The following is a 16,174-nucleotide window of genomic DNA, read 5'->3' on the forward strand; positions in this document are numbered from 1 at the left end:
CACTCGGCTGCTGGGAGTTTCATTACAGCAAAGCAGCGTGGGTAATTTGACTATGACATGCACCTTTAAAGGAAGCAGCGAGCTGCAATGAAAGAGGCAGACGGCGGGCGAGACGGCGAGGAAAGACAAAACGGGGGTGGAGGAAATCTGTGTCCAAACTATAAAGGTGTTGGAATGATATAAGGCTGAGCTTCCTGCAAGGCGTTACCTTCATGCATCGCTTGTTTGCTCTCCCTCGCTCCTTTCCTGCGCGCACTAATTTAGCCTTCTAATTTCCTCTGCTTCACCTTCAACAACTTCTGATTCAGTCTTTTGTTCGCTGAATTTGTTCCTCATCTTGGCTACTTTCTGACCTCTATGCTCTCCTGCTTTGGATCTTTTGTTTCGCTGCTTCTTTTTAGACTTTCAGTTTTGCTCTCCAGACCCAAAAAAATTCTTCAAACCTCTCATCCAGTCCGAGTGTTCAAATTTTAATCATCTCAGTGTCAAGCCTTCAAACTGCAAGAACCGTCTCAGTGCTGCACCACCGCCTCAAAAACTTTCATATCAACTCATTCCTCATGCACCACATCAAGCTGTAATATACCAGTGAAATTCATATTCACTTTTTTACAGTCAATTTTCCCTCATTTTTTCATGATTTATTGAAATTTTCTTTTTATTTCCACACCAAAAGACACTGCATTTGAAGAACAGCTGTTTAAATCTCCACCACTGGCTATAAAACCCTCTTAATAAGCAAAGAGCCTTGAAACCTGCAAAAAACTGAAATTTGGCCGACATGGATAGATAAGAAGGAACATTTTAAATACAAAACCCCCCACTGTAAAACACAGTGGTGGCAGAATCATGCTGCAGGAATAATTTTCTTCTGCAATGGCAGGGTAGCTGGTCAGAGTTGAAAGGGAGATTCATAGTTAAATAGATATAGTCAACGTTACACTGATTTAGATGAAAACCAGATGTATTTATTTGCTACAATCAATGAAAATAAGCCTCACAGTTTATGTGTCAGAACAAGCAGCAAGGTTTCCTCCAGTTCCTGTCTTTTCTCTGGTCAATGGAAGTTTAGTGATGCACTGGTCAATCGGCCAATTATTGAAATCAACCAATTTCCCATCGATTGGCAAGTCAAATAGTGGAAAATGGAACAAACTCGCCAAACTCAAACATGCACGTTTTAGCGGTGGTGGGAACATTTCCACTAACCTGCTAATAGTGAAGCTAATTTTTCGTTTAGCGCTTGAGTCAATTTTGAAAACGTTTAGCACCCAAGTTATTTTTTCCCCAACAACATGATGTTGCACTATTTTATATGATTGGTAACTCTGTACTAGTTTTTAGATGTACCGTTAAAAAAGCCTTTCCAGGGACAAATGCTGCCAATTAGCTTTTGCTATAAGCGCTTTGATGCAAACATGGGACTGCGGTTCTGTCCAGTTTGTTCACGTCGACGTCCCAATCAACATAGACAAATCCCCATCAAATAAACTTAGATTAAATTAAATTTAGCAGTAGCATAACTACTATTTATGGTTAGCACTTTAGCATTAGCCTAACAACTATTTACCATTAGCGCTTTAGCATTAGCCTAACTACTATTTAGTTAGCGCTTTAGCATGAGCCTAACTACTATTTAGTTAGCGCTTTAGCATGAGCCTAACTACTATTTACAGATAGCGCTTTAGCATTAGCATAACTACTGTTTACCGTTGGCGCTTTAGCATTAGCCTAACTACTGTTTACCGTTGGCGCTTTAGCATTAGCCTAACTACTGTTTACCGTTGGCGTTTAGCATTAGCCTAACTACTGTTTACCGTTGGCGCTTTAGCATTAGCTCAACTTGAACGTTTTAGATCACGCTGCAGTTTGCAAAAATCTGACAAAAAAAAATCTAAGGGCCGTATTATTTTATTCATAACTAATAACCAATTCCTTTACCATCTGTTGGATTCAGTACTGCCATCTTCATCAGGAACCGTGTAGCTTTTATTGATGATTCTTGGCAAATTAATTTATTTAAATAAAACAAGAAACCTGGATGAGTAAAATAAGTTACTGTAGTTGGAAATAAAAACAGAATCAGGAGGTCAAAACTGGAAATCGGCAGTTCGGCCTGATCGGTGCATCTAAAGGATTAACCGCAGGGCATCTGAGCGTTCAGGAGAATTAGATGAATTATTTGAGCTCTAAACAACAAAGCTGACTTCAGGTTGGTCTGAGAGCTCATGAGCAGGACACTGTTTGAGCTGAAATCCTATATTCTCTCCTCTCTGGACCAAACAAAGCAGAAAAAAACGAGGATCTGTCTGCAGAGCATCAACTCAGACCATTTCCTCTCCATGACTACGAGGCAAAACACTATAGGGATGCATCGCCCTTTTCCTCTCGATGCACAGACACTGAATCAGTACATTATCCTGCACAGAGGGGATGAGTCTGGCTACAATGGAGCCACCTCAGACAGTTTGCTGCAGAATTTATTGGCTTTTTAGACCCTGTAAGCACCTTCTTCTCCAGAAAGCGCCGTTTAGTGAAAAATGTAGCAGCTTTAGGCTCACTGTCCTTACAGCAGGGACGGCAGCGGAAGAGCTTGTGCTGATGCTTTACCTTTACTATACAGACACTTTAAACGCCATGTGTTTGTGTGAAATGAGTGAGAAGTTGTTCTAACCCCATGTAATAATGTGAAGTTAAATGTAAAAACTATCTGAAAGATATTTACTTTAGAAATGTGTTAAAATCTGTTGGTATCACCAAGTTCTCTTCCATCCTTCATCTGTAAAATCTTTTGTTTGTGTCGTTCAACCTTCCTAATCCGGTTACCAGAAGGACACAGTGGCTGTTTTCCAAAACAAACCCCACAAGGTGAAGGACCAAACCTGAGCGAATACGAATCGGATCCGGACTGGAGGCGCCTCAGAACCTTTAGGTCTCATTCATTAAACACTGATACATGCCGAGCGAATCCTTCATTAATGTCGACGCTCAAACTGATGCTGATCCCATTAAAGTGACTCCGACACGATGAAACGAGCTGAAACGCCGAGACGCCGTTGCTGCAGTGAATGCATGAGGAGTCTCTCTGCCGACGTCTGCGTTCATCTGGAGTTTGAGAAACTCAAGATGAAGGTCTTTCCCGGCGCAACTTCAGCCTGATCAGACGACTAAACGAAAAACGTGCTCATATTAAACGTGTGCACAAACTGCAAACAAAAGGTATAAAATCCATAAAATGTTGACGTTTAAATTCCCAAGAATATTTATTGGAAATATTTTGTTTTGCCACAGCAAAGTCCAGGAAGTTCAGGAGCTTTTCTCTGTTATAAAGCCGCAGAAAAGGATCAGAACCTCTGAGGAATAATTCTCAGAATTAAAGTCTTCAGTATTTTAGGGTTACCCTAATTTCTTGTTCGGTTTATCTAGCGCTAAAATTTAATTGCATTCTAATTGATCCTAGTTATTTAACAGCAGTTAATTAGTCTAAATAATTTAAGATGTTTTCATTGCCTAGTCGCTCCCTGGCCTAGAATACAGACCGATTTCTTGGTGAAAAAATTCAAAATTCTGACTTTAACTCTAAAGGAGTAAAGTCTTTTTAATCTTTTTCTTAGATTCCTGAGAAAATACTCAAAATACTCGGATTAAAGTCAGAGTTCTGGGATTAACGTGTCTCTAATCTTATTCTGTACCAAACAGCAACTCTCTTCTATAATAATAAAAAAACTCGTCTGCTAGCTTGGTGAAAACTGCTTCACATCTGCTTTTGTACGGAGCCAATATAAATACGTCATGAATTGCTTTAAACTAAACTGTAAAATTTACTTTCACTTTAACATGAACTTTTTCCAAACTGACAGATGAAACCTGTGGATTGGGTTGAGTTTTACCACGCAGGCCGGACAGGAGCCGACGTCCAAGTCCCGTCATTATGAATTCAGTCACTTATGACCCTCACAGACGTAATCACAGACCTTTGTCTTTATTTAATCAAGTCACAATTTGACCAACTGACATTTAAAGGAAAAAAAAAAGATTGGAGTTTCATCACAGAGGAAACTGAGGTTTAAAAGTGGGGCTAATTATAAACACAGTCCAACATGTTGAATTTTAAATGAAAATGTCACTTCCAACAAGTAAAACAAGAAAATGCATGAAGCTTAACAGCTTTTGTGGGATTTTGGCAACAATAAAATACGGTTTGTACAAAAGTAGATAAGCAAGGAAAGGCTATGTAGCGACTCAAAACTTAAAACTCAAGGAATCGCCTTGATACACCCAGTAAAAACCCAAAAGCTCATTATTTATCTCAGAAAGTGTCAATTATTTTACAGAAAAGAAAACCTGGTCACTTAGCGAGCGAATAACACTGAGCTGCAGCTTTAATGCAAAACTACTAAACCTTAACCAATAACTCAAAAGTAATTTGAGATCATCACCTTCTCCTCATTTGCATCACAAAAAATCACTCAGATGTAACAAAAATAAACTAAATATGCCTAAAACCTGCACCTGGTGGATTATCTGCAGTAGAAACACACCGTTTCTCTCTAGCAGTGGATGTCCAAGCAAATTAACTGAGAAACAAAGAGAAATCCCAGCTCCAGCCCAGGACACACAATTGACACAAGAAACCAAAGTGACAATGTGTGGTCACAATGCAGGGAGCTATATTTGGTGAAAACAGCACATCAGCAAAACACCTCACACTGGCTGCCAACAACGGAGCGAGAGGTCAGATGATGAGGGGTTTTCTGCAGCAGCAGCAGCAGCACGTGGCAGCAAATTAATTCACTGTGGACCCGACGATATAATGAAGTTTCTCCGGTCGAACTAGATCAAAATGCTCAGCAAACCTAAAGCAGAAACAATAAAGAGAGCGATGTGGCAATGGCGATACCCAATATGGTGAACTACAATAGAGGATTAGCCTTGAAACGCATTAAACCAGGCGCCTGCTACTCCATTCCTGCAACTTTTATCATGTTCCTCCTCCAGAGGTGATTAAATATCAAACGTTGTGGTGCCAAGATTGAAAAAGTACCAAAAAAATATACCCCAGTACATACGTTTAATAAAATGCTAATAATTTAAGCATGCAGCATTTTAGCAAAACAACAAAAGTAGCTATTTTTGAATCCAAAGCAATAAAAAGGGTTTTAGTTGGTGCACCTTATTAAAACAAAATCACATTATCTCAATTCATTTCAGAGGCAAAGAAACCTCAGCAACAAGAACACAATTTGAAACAAGATTTTAGTTGCATTTGCAGGATGAATTTGTGGTCCAATTAGGTCCCCAGTGCTTCATTAAGCTCTGCAGAGGCGTCATAATCAAACACTGGATTCAGGTGTGTTGAACTAGAGGACCTTTGAAAACATGGACGCCCAAGTCCAGACATCCAGAACGGCTCGTTACCAGACCTCTGCAGAGCTGAATGTCTGCAGGTGATGAGATCCAGCTATTTTATTCAGGCGTGTTGCAGCAGGGAAGCGTGTACAAGCTGCAGGATGGTCGCTCTGCAGGACTGGAAATGGGCGACCCCGCTCTAAAACATGCCGGTCTCTGGCCTGCATGTCAAAATCGTATCAGAAACATGGAAAATATTAAAGTTTGCCTCCAGGACAACAAACTGGCACAATTTTAATGTTAGTTGCAGCCAAGAAAATGCAAAAATAATATTTTAAAAGGATACCAATGGACCCAGGAGTGATAAATCTGTGTGTGACCCAGTTAGAAATAATTTCTAAAAGAAAGGAAGTACAACTAACCAACTTTTTAACTTCTGGTTTTAAATTAAATTAACTGTAAGCGTTCCGCGTCCCAGAGCCTTTCAACTCTGCAGCTCCAGCTTTATTTATTTCTCAGTAATAAACACTGCAGTTTGTCAATGCAGTTTTAATTTGTGTTCTGCTTTCAAGGCTGCAGCGCTGGAACGTGTTCACATCTGAGGAAGGGAAACGTTCAAGAGGGAAACGTTTTGTTTCTATGCCAGGTTTTTTTAACTAATAACTGGGGGAAACACGAGGCAGAGTTTGACTTCCAGTTCATTTCCAACGTGAAGCAGGAAGAAGATCAGAAAATTTGACCCGGTTCTTGTTTTTAAATTATCCTTGTTTAGTTTTAGCCGTTTGCATTCCCTTCCTTATAGTTTATATATTTCCTCATTTAAACAGGAACTCAGAGGGAAGTGTCACTTAAAGTTTGCATCTCTGCTTCCTAAAATCGTCTCTCCTGCTGACCTTTGCTCCTTTCCCTTCACTGCATTGCGATGAGTCTAATCCTGACACCTCTCTTCCTTTTTGTCCCAAATATGATTTTTTTTTGCTCTCACCACAGGACGGCTGTTGCCTCCCTCAACGTCCTACCCTGTGCCCACCTCACCTTCACAACCCAGAATGAATCTGGAGATTTCCTGCCCCCTTTTCATCATTTTCAACTCCTCTGTGTTTTTGTCCTCCATGTGGCAAAGCTACCACCCACTCCTCCCCTCTTCATCCCCCAAAGGCTCCCGTTAAGACTCATGATCAGACGGAGCCAGCCAAATCTTGTAGCTCTTCTCATCTCGAGATGATCCGGGGTTTCTTTTCTGAGACGCCGACAGTGGGAAATCTGTGCGTGTCTCTCAGAGGCAGCGACAGATTGAGAGGGAAGCGATACAGCAGGATGTCAGCTTTTTCTTTTTCTGTTCTTTGAGAGGAAAAATAAAAGGCGCCAGTGGAAGCAAAATACTGAGCAGGAAAGGTAGAACAGAAAAGAACAGAGTATAAAATCCCTCTGATTGCACCGGAGGAATGAATATGTCAATGTTTAAAAAGAGGCTGAATCGTTAACTTTACGGTGCTTTAAAACATAATATTGTCATGTTAAAAATCACAAATCTGATGCATAAGACATCTGCAACAGCAATAAGCAGTAGAATTAACTGGAGGTTAATTTTTGCTTCAGTAAAATGATTTGATGAGACTCTGGAAAAGATTATTGTGTGCAAAAAGTAGTTAGCCTATCAGTGAAGCTAAATGGCCGTTTCAACGCTGAACAAAATCCAGCATCCAAAGTTTTGCTTAAAAATAAGTTACATGAAGAATTTGTTTCCATTTATTCAAGAAAACATTTCAGTTTCTAGGGCAGTGCTCACACATCCGGCAAAACGGACCAAACTTAGATATTTTCTCCTTGTAGACTCCCTTATTCCGATGTTTTAACTCCCCCAAAACATCCAAACTGAGTCACTTTCAGAAGTTTCATGTCTGAACGGTCAGCATGACCGTTGAGCCCCACGCAGCAAATCCTGACGTAAACAGTGGCTGAAATTTATGGTTATTAAAACTTCCCAGTTTGCAACACAGGTGGAAAGATGTGAAGCCGATTAATACACTAAGGTGCTGTAGATATAAACATTTATAGATAATTAGGCCATTTGCTGTCTAAACTTTGCAAACCAATGACAAAGAAGCGATGTACAGAATGAAAATGGCTGGAGGTCCAGCGGTTTTATAGCCACCGGGAATCATAACTGAGCCATAATTGAGGCTAACAGCTTCGAAAGGATCCTTTGGCTGTGCAGCAGACAACGTTAAACCAGGAAGCAATTTAGCCCTGTTCCTTATCTGCTCATGCCTGCAAGAGAAAAACTGCAGGATATCATTACTTTAAAATATTCTGTGGTTAACAGCCGGTGGATTTAATCAGACCTCGACGCATCGCCTGTTGAAACTCAGGTTAAAGCTGGAAGCAAATGGAACAACAGCAGCAGCAGCAGCCAGGGAGACACCGAGGGAATGTGTTTGTTTTCCGTTTATAGAGTGAAGTGCTGCGTTTATGACCCATACAGGTTTATTACTCAGAATATGATGGATGGCAGAGGAAGCAGGTGGACAGCCTTCATAGGTTCGGATAAATTCTGCTGCATTATTATTTTGCTTTAGGAAAAACAGGTTTAAGTGCCGTAAAAGCCAAAACGCAGTTATTTTACTCGCAGTCAAAGATTTTATTGCCTCCTGAACAACAGGCTGTCACGTCTCCAGATGTGGGCTGTATTTACAGCACATCTAGGCTGCTTTTTGTCATTTGTTGCATTTTAATTCTCAGCTTAGCTTTTGGTTGCCGAGGAGCCGTCAAACATCAGGAACAAAAGGAGGGAAGCTTTTGCAACGTCTCGCCGTTCATCGACCCCAAAGCCAACGATACGGCAGCAAATATCTCACCGCAATGAAAACGCAGCACTGACCTACATGCAGAAACAAAGCAGGAAGTGTTTTTCTTCTCTGATCCGGTAAACTGGTTCAGGTTCTCTTTGAGACTCGGAGGGAAGACGTAGTGACTGAAGAGCGTCCAAAAAACATGTGTACCAACACAAAACCTATAAAAATTACATGGACAGAAAAGTTAAACACCTGAAGAGGAAGAAAATGTTTCATGCTGTTTCTCCTTACCAGGAAAGCTGCGATTTTTAACTGAAAACAAGGATTTCCCTCCAGCAGCCGTACATAAAACACAGTTATTTGTCATTTTAGCATCCAAACTCCAGTGTTTTGTTGTTTTTTAGGGAGAAGATGACGCAGGCCTGCAGCTACTGTTTGTGAATGATTACTCAGCCCAAGCCAGTGGGCAGAAAAACAATCTAATGCCTGCGAAGTCAAATCAGAAACAGAGAGAAAATAAAGTAACAATAAGGAGAAAAAAAGGACAAGAAACAAATAAGAGATGCTCGGGCTGTAAATAACAGAACAAACATGGTGGAACAAGGACTGTTTTATACGGACAATGACGAAAGAATCAGACAAGGTTTGGCGTCACTTTGGAGCAGAGATCTGCTCTCGTGGTGGACCAGAGCAGAGACGGAAACAACCAGAGACGCAGCCGGTAAGACAGAGACCGAATCGGACCGCTAGTCTGCCGACAGCCTGGATTAGCGTTAGCCTAGCCACCGGCTCGTTAGCGCATGAGTTTACGGCAATATCTGAACTTAAACATGATCAAGTGACGTTGTAAAGTCAGTCGTGTTCATTGGTGATTTTGATGGTCGTAATGTGTTTCTATCAGTTTAAATCATTTAAACTAGGTAATAAAATAACTTGAATATCAATTTGAAATGTTGCACTTTAAAGTTAAAGAACTTAAATTAGTTATTTTATTTAACTTGAATCGTTTTGTAGTTGATTCACAGTGATTTGCTTATTTACATAGTTTGCTCAGTATTTTCTTTGCAGTTTGAGTGAAATTAATTTATGTAAATTTAAATATAGATTAGTCATATGTATTATTTTTTTCTTTTTGGGGGTCGTTTAAAGTTTTTTTTTTAACAGCTTCTGGAAATGTCCTGACACACTGATAAATAAATTAATGAAGAAAACTGCTTGGTGTTTTGAGTGAAATCCAAGTGGGGAAGCTGCACAAACTAAAGGAGAACTTAAAGAAATGCTTAACGAGTTTGTGAATAAAGAGGTAAAAATACTGGCTGTGAAATAATAAAAAATCTGGGTTTTATTCTGATGCAACAGTAACAGCTCATACGGCTAATTGAATGGTAACGGTCTTAATATTTCCCTCCAAACTCAGCAAACTTCATGTTACAAGTTTTAATTTATTTACATAAAGCTTTCCAAAAAACTTACCGTTTCTGAATTTTAAAGATAAATTATAATTAAAACATTTTTACAAGTAAAACAGCAAAATACCCCCTTCGCATGTCACGTTCTGCCAGTCGTACTGTAATTAATAGTACAATGCTTAATCTGCAGCGAACTGCAGGTTATGTTTCTGAGGGATGTTTCAACAAGTTCCACACAGTCCTCGCCTCAAAAACACTGCAAACGCCGTTTTACACCCACGGAGCCGTTGACCCCGTCCCTCCTGTGCACTCCGAGTTCGCTCCTGCAGGCTTTCATTATCAACTCTTACAAAACATAATGGATCCTTCACACCACACACAGAAGCTGCATATATGTGCAAACGAAGATTTAATCTCAGCAGCCACGCATAAAGGAAAGCCAAACTTCATCACCCACACAAAGACGGCAACCAAGCAGCAAATCAAGTTGGAGATTATAGCAGTAAACCAAACACAAAAAAACAGAAAACAAAAAAACAGCAAAGACAGACGAGTGAAGGGCAGGATAATAAAAACAGGGCATGAAAAGAACAGAACAGCAGGGAAACAGTTTAATTACGGTTTTAAAACAACCTTAAAGAAAACACTTTTTTTAAAGACCAGACTCCAGAAGTTGCTGATAAAGTGCTGCACAGCATTTCAGATCAGTTTGACAAATTAAAAAAAGCTCTTTGTGTACATCATTAAGTAACATGACAGCAACCATGATGAACTTTAACAGCCAATGGATCGTCCAGGGAGCAGCATTCAGGTAAACATAAAATCTGATGTTTCCTATTATTTTTGTTCCATCTTTCCTAAAGAAGTTACAGAGCAGCGTCTCTGAACGCACAACACGTCCAGGCGGCTGGGCTACAGCAGCAGGAGACCACACCAGGCGCCACTGCTGTCGGCTAAGAACAGGAAACAGAGGCTCCAGTTATTACAGGCTGACCAGAACTGGACAGTAGGAGACTGGAAAACAATTGAATCTGCTGAGTCTCGATTTCTGCTGCGACGTTCGGATGGTCGGGTCAGAGTTTGGCGACAACAACATGAAAGCTTGGATCCATCCTGCCTTGCATCAGCGGTCCAGACTGGTGGTGGTGCAGTGGTGTGGGGATATTTTCCTGGCACACTTTGGGTCCACTGGTACCAACTGATCATCGTGTCAACGCCACAGTAATGTTGCTGACCATGTCCATCCCTTTATGACCACAGAGTACCATCTTCTGACGGCCATGTCATAAACACTTTTTCCTGTTCCTGTGCTCGTTAAAGACAACAGCAGCTTCTGCGTGAATGCACTGGAATGTGTCAGAACTTGACATTATAATGCTTGTTGTGATCAAATATTTGAGAAAAATCTCGACTTCCTTTGCTCAGTATCTCAGACTGGTTTCTTGAACTCGACTGGCCTCCACAGTCACCAGATCTCAGTCCAATAGAGATCTGGTGATGGACGTTCAGCCGACAAATCTGCAGCGACTGCATGATGCCATCGTGTTAATATGGACCAGAATCTCTCAGGAATGTTACCTCGTTGAATCTCTGCCACGAAGGATTTAGGCAAAAGGAAGTCCAGCCCTTGTACCTAATAAAGTGGCCGGTGAGTGTAAAGTATTAACACATGGGCAACTTTAATGGTTGAAAGACAGAAAAATGTCTGTTTGTTCGGAGGTGAGCCCCGAGTTGGGAGCAGGCGCTTTATTCCCGTTTTAATTGTCAATTAATGGAAACAGACAGCGGCTGATCGGAGCACCTGGCTGAGGGCGAGCCATAATTAAACTCATTAGAATTAGAAAGGAGACTTTTGTTCTCGATCAGCCATTAAAGCAGCCAAAACACAAGGCGCTACGCCAAAGTAGTTTGTCTCTCTGCTTCATCCCTCCTCCGCCTCCTGCAGCGCTTTCAATCCTTCACCAACTTTATTAACAGAACAATCACTTCTGCACCTTGGCCCTGCGCTCACTGCAAATACTTCAATTTTCTTACTCGTTGCATTTTCTCATTTTCTCCCGATTACTGCCAAAACTTGTTTGTGCAAGTAGTTTATGCCACTAACTTGTTTTCCCGAACAAAACAACAGCTTTTTAACTTTTTGGACGGCGTCACGGCTCCAACTGTTTGCCGTTTTACGGTCCCCGGGCCAATCCGAATACTCTGCTCCAGCAGATTGTGTTTTCCGAGTGCTCTGGTTCGTCTCCAGCAGCAAGATGGTGAGCATCTCACAGTTTCTATTAGTTCATCTGGGTGGAAATGAATGGAGTGATTTGATGAAATATTAAACAGCACATGTCAAACCCAATCAACAGATTGCACTTTTTTTCCTCAAGAGCAAAGAAATCTTTAATCATACATGCAGGGACAGTTGGTTTCTTCAGATGTATATTCTAATTGGATAAGAGGGTGTTTGTTTCTGAAACTGTGTTATAGTGGAAAGAGGGGATTCATAGAAATCCACTGAGGTTTCTTTGATTCGCTTATCAAAGCTCAACCCTCAAGGAAAAGCTAAAATTAGCACAAAGAGGTACAAAAAAAGTGTTTTATTTTCAGATTTACTCACAACAGATTGACACCACATACAGACTCCTGGATCTTAAAAGAACTGCAGTAGATTAAGACTAATTTGTAAAACCTCATTGTGCTGCTGCAAGTTTTTCTAAGCTGCTTTCTAAACCATGCTAATCATTTCCCACCCAAAAAGATAAAGCAGGTTTCTGCACCTCCACCATCAGTTTCAGTCTATCTGCAGATAAGTTAATTGCTTTTTACCCAGTTAGATCTAAAGGAGGAACGAATATTAAAGTTTCCAAATGCGTCTCATTCAAATTAATATTTATCCAGGGAATAATTTCCATATTTTTGAAGGTTGATGGTCTTTATGAGCTTTAAATGGGATTTAGAAACCATATTTATGAATGAATGAACACAAAGGTGTTTAGAAAGTGTTGCCAATCTGCCAAACCAAAGATATTGGCTCTGACCTGAACCTTCAGAGACGCATAAAGACAGTTACAAAGTCGGCCTTCTATCACTTAAAGAACATTTCCAGGATTGAAGGAATAAGGTCTCGTCAAGATCTGGAGAAACTCATCCATGTGTTTATCTTTAGTCGCATTGATTACTGCAACAGTGTCCACAGGTTTAGCTAAAAAAAACAAACAGCTGCAGTTGATCCAGAGCGCTGCTGCTGGCGTCCTGACTAAAACCAGGAAGTTGGAGCACATCACACCGGTTCTACAGTCCCTACACTGGCTGCCTGCAGCTCAGAGAATAAACTAAAAATACTGTCAGTTTATAAATCACACAACACATTAAAGATCTGCTGCTGCTGTATCAACCTTCCAGACCCCTCAGGTCTTCTGGTTCGGGTCTCCTCTGAAGAACCAGAACCAAACATGGAGAAGCAACATTCAGCTTCTATACACCTCAAATCTGGAACAAACATCCAGAAAATTGCAAAACAGCTGAAACACTGAGTGTCTTTAACTAGACTAAAAACCAGCTGCTTAGCGTTGCTTTTGAAACGCAGTAGATTAATTATTTAACGATGGTGCTTGATAAATGTAAAGTTCAGATTGTTGATTCTATGTTGCATAACTTTGTGTTTTTATGCACTTTGAAATGCCTTGTTGCTGAAATGTGTCACACAAATAAAATTTGATTTTGTCTTTTAGTTGTCCAAATCAGTCCGCTGGCGTCATGCGACTCGACCAGTTTTTCAGCATAAAGCGTTTGAGAGTTGATGTTTGTTTTATGAATTAAAATACATTAATTTTCAGAATGTGTGAACTGATCAAAAAAAGTTTTGTTTTTTATTTATTTATTTTCTAAATAAAATATTTAACACTTTAACGTATTGTACCTTTTGACGCAGCTGTAGAGAAATATAGTCCCAGCTAAGTTATACGGGAGAAAAAAGGCCAAAATGATGTTAAAATAAAGATACACAGATGGAACTTGATCACAACTGAAGACGACTGATTTTCTGGTAAATTAATGAACCATTTAAATTTTCTCAGATTTTGTAAAAACGGCGTTGAAGATATTTTGGTTGTATTTTAACTCCAGGTAAAATTTAGTAGTTTTCTGTTTGTAATTAAAACCTGCAAACTTCCACTAAGAGTGAAGCAGTTTGTATATCTAACCTCAGCTGCAGACCCACACAACTCTCCAGTGTCTAATGTTGGAATTAAACTTTTTAACGAGATACCTGATTATATCTACTGACATCTACTGATATGATCTTTTAAAGTTCATGACTATTAAACTTCTCTGGTATGATTCTTTAATTTTTTTACACTTTAAGGTTATCTTAGTAAAATAAAAGGGCTCCAGACGCTGTGGACTGTAATTCTCTCCCACCTTGTTCTCTCCCTCCATATCGATCTACTACAAACAGACTTGGAGATGAAATGTCACTCTGAAGTAGTTTGTCCAAGACGGCTGTAAACATGTCCCAAGTGCCAGCCTCTGGCTCTAAAGGACCTCAACAAGGTCTTTTGTGAATGTGTCAAGTGGAGAGCTGTTAAAGACAAAGCTGTTTAAAAACCTGCAGCAGTGCAGCATGCTGTACTTCAGCCTGGTTTCACCAACCGCTCCTCCAAGTTCAAAGCAAAATTACAAGCTAGATGGTCTAATGTGCTTTGTAATGTTACGATACTCTCAGGAGAACAGAGGTTTGTAATTTCCCCTTTGACTGAGAGCCATGAACGGCAATTTACCCAAAATTCAGACTTATGCTAAGACTGATGAGGCTATTAACACTCATCAGCAAACTAATAGAAACTAAAAACATTTAAGTAAATACTCCAATAACCTCTACAAAACCTTTAACAATATGTAAACAAATAAAAAAAAACTATTAAAAGTTTTTAAAAAGAGATCCTACCGCACAGTATTCACATTGGATAGGAACCACTAAAGTATAAAATATAGAGAAATATAAAATTATGCAAATACTTGAGCTCATCTCTAAAATAAAAAAAACACCAATAGCTACTTATTTTAAAATTTCAAACACCAAATATGACTTAATATGCAGAGTGGAAGCCATCTTAGCACTGCTGCGGTTTCCTAATTTCCACTTTAAGAGGTTCAGTCAATCCAGGCCCGGTGCTGTGGGGGGCTATGGGGGGGCCCTGACCACCCACAGAGTCATCCCTGGACTGGAAGCTGTTTGTTTTTCTTTTTACCTCAGAGTGGCCTACTTTCTACTATTCTTACCTCAATTTGATGCAGTAGAGGCTCCACACCTCCCGTATCCGTGCTCTCTGCCCCTCTTTCAGCCGTTACAGCCGTTTAATCCGCTGCTAACACGTCATGACGTGTTTTTCCGAGCCACCTTTAAATGCAACATGAGCGCTAAGACTCTAGCGCCGTTTTACACTTTGAATTGCGTTGTTGCTGAAAATGTGCTATGTAAATAAAATTACGTTATTACCTTACACCTGTGCGGCAGCGAATCGTGGCAGCAAACAGAGTGAACTGATTAATGCAGATAATGTTCGCTAAATGGTGACTAGCTAATCCATGACAATAAATCACGTTACGCTCGTTAACAAGAACAAGCTACTAATTTTGTTATCCATGTTCAAAAGCTGGTTGTACTGGTGACATTTAACTTTCTGGGGGGAAAAAGTACTTATAGGAGTAGTTTTACTGGACTGTATCTTTTACTTGAGTAATATTATTGCTACTCTTAGATTTCTACAACGTCTGAGCTAATGCTAAACTGTGCTGGACTTGTGAGGCCCTGAAAATGGTAAACCTGACATTTTTCACCATATTTATTGCAGTTTTCTTTCTAAATCACTGCTGAGAAATAAATTCTGCTCCACACCAGAAGAAGAAAATGGCTAAATTAGTTCACCCACAAATGTTGCTTCTATCTTTTGCATGAACAGATTAGATTTTAAATATTTAAAAAGTGATGCAGCCAAGTTGGTCTAACCACAACGGACGATGGGAAAAGACGTGTTAACAAGCAATAATTATGCATGTGGACTAATTAAAATGGTTTAAGTGGGATTTTGAACTGAAGAAACTTGGTCAGAAAAGGTGCAGCTCAAATTTATCCATTAAAAAATAATTTATTCAGAGCAAAAACAAACACCCAGATGTTGGTAAAAGCAAGTAAACATCTGTTATTGTTGGTCAAAACATCCTCTGACATCACACTTAGCACTCAAGGAGCAACTGTAACTTTACCGACGTTCAGATAAGGTGCTCTGTTTTAATGAGAAAAGGAACATCTGATTATTTAAATGTCCCTGCGAGGCTTTCTGCAAGATGCATAATGCATGTGTTTGTTGGGTAAATTCAATTCCAAGCCACATATTAGTGGCTTAGTGAATGCTGCGAGCAATATGAATTATATGAATTGTTTGGAAACATTTTATCCAAATTGTAAGCAGGGCCCAGATAGCCGGGTAGCTGAAGAGATGTATAAATGTTTACCCTTCATTATTCAACATTAATTGGATTTAAAAAAATAAAAAAAAGATTGAGAAGCAGACCAGGGTTTTAACTAAAAGGTTCTACGGAGAAAAAAAGGGGCAAAAACTACATTTAACTTGT

Source organism: Poecilia formosa, unplaced genomic scaffold (genome assembly GCF_000485575.1).
Source record: "Poecilia formosa unplaced genomic scaffold, Poecilia_formosa-5.1.2 Scaffold551, whole genome shotgun sequence".
NCBI classification, from domain to species: domain Eukaryota; kingdom Metazoa; phylum Chordata; class Actinopteri; order Cyprinodontiformes; family Poeciliidae; genus Poecilia; species Poecilia formosa.